Source organism: Trichechus manatus, unplaced genomic scaffold (assembly GCF_000243295.1).
Source record: "Trichechus manatus latirostris isolate Lorelei unplaced genomic scaffold, TriManLat1.0 scaffold00034, whole genome shotgun sequence".
Lineage (NCBI taxonomy): Eukaryota > Metazoa > Chordata > Mammalia > Sirenia > Trichechidae > Trichechus > Trichechus manatus.
The window spans coordinates 11,950,693-11,952,348 of NW_004443970.1; the positions used below are offsets into that span (position 1 = coordinate 11,950,693).

General features: G+C 41.1%; 1 non-coding gene across 1 annotated transcript; it reads right to left on the bottom strand.

The window, feature by feature from the left end:
- Nucleotides 1–265: 265 nt before the first annotated feature.
- Nucleotides 266–372, bottom strand: LOC111820341 (U6 spliceosomal RNA). Its single transcript, XR_002823897.1, has one exon. It is a non-coding gene; the product is annotated as a U6 spliceosomal RNA (small nuclear RNA).
- Nucleotides 373–1,656: the final 1,284 nt, after the last annotated feature.

The window sequence follows — 1,656 nt, forward strand, 5'->3', positions numbered from 1 at the left end:
GTGTATGGAATCGCCATGAGTCAGAAGCCAACTCTATGGCAACTGACAACCACCACAACATACTGACTGTTATCACAGCAGTATAATTAATGACACGGTAGGAATACTATGGAATTCCAGAGAATGACATCAAACCTAGCCTGGGTCAGTAGCTGTGTGTGAGGGAATGGGGAGGGCAGCACTCCGGAGTGAACTTTGGATCATTTCAAAGGTAAATAAGATTTTCTTTTCTTTATTTTATTGTTGTACTTTAAAGGAAAATTTAGAAAATATGGAACGCTTCACGAATCTGCATGTCATCCTTGTGCAGGGGCCATGCTAATCTTTTCTATACTGTCCCAATTTTAGTATATGTGCTGCTGAAGTAAGCACTAAATAATGTTTTAGCTAAGTGTGACAGAGGAGGTTAGAATTATCCAGGCCAAAAGTAGGGGTCCAAGTGAGGGATAAGACATGAGGGGGAAGGGGTTGGATATGGTTCAGCTTGTGCAAAGGCAGGGAGGTATGCCTGGGAATGTCTATGGCTGGAGCCCAGGGTGCAGATGGGAAGTGCGAGACATAAGACGAAGGAGATAAGAAATGGCTAGCCCATGAAAGAGTTTGGGTGCCTTGCTAGGGAATTTAATAATTATCCTGGATTTGATTCAGAGCCACTGGAAGATTTTTAACAGAAGGATGCTATCGTCAGATTTTAGAAAGATTATTCCGGCTGCATTGTGAAGAATGTATTATTAAGGTGTAGCAATTGTAGGGATAGTGGGAGGCATTCAGGGAGGAGAACATGCCAAGTTATAAGGCTGTGGTAGTAGTCCAGGCAAGAAATGATGAGGGCCTGAACCAAGGCTCTGGCAATGTGTAAAATTACTTCGTAAAATGTAAAATGCTGCATTAGAGTTGAGAGAAAGAAGGAGGGAAAGAAAGGAGAAAAGAAGGGAGAAAAAGAGTGAGGAAAGGAGGAAGAAGCAGAAGAAACAGAAGGAATGAGAGTAAGGGAAGAGAGGAAGACAGTTATAGAGGAATTGTAGTCTTCAGCTAAGTAGACATTTGAAGTCAAAGTGTTTCATTAAACTACAATCACAACTGTTAGTCTACCCTGGAGGTGTGATAGGATTACAAGTGCATCAGGTCTACCCCAGTCAGCCAGATGGCTGCTGATTGGTTCCACTGAAAACTAATCAGAACCTCTCTTCAGTGGTTCAATTGCAGCATAAATAGCCACAGCCAAGGTGAACTCAGTGAAAGGAAGCAGTTGCCAAGTTCACAAATAATGTCCAAAAGGGAACAGGAAGGGAGCACAATCTCTTTTTGGAAGTTAGCAGTAGCTAGGTTTGTTTACAAGCTCCCAGAGACTCTGACTGCACACACACACGCACACACACACACACACACACACAAACACACACTCCCTTCTGTAGTTTTGTATTTGAGAAACATAATATAGGCTGTATTTCAAATTGGATTCAATATGAGAGTTGCAAGAACACATCTAAGGGTATAATTTGACCTAGAGCAAGTAAACCAATACACCCATTCGAACACATACAAAATGTGAATTAAAAAATTACTAAAAGTAAAGATGCAAAGTAAGAGCTCGATTATATCAGTTTTCTTTAGTTCGTTTTTCTTTTTTGGTGTTAATTATTGGTGCCAAACAGG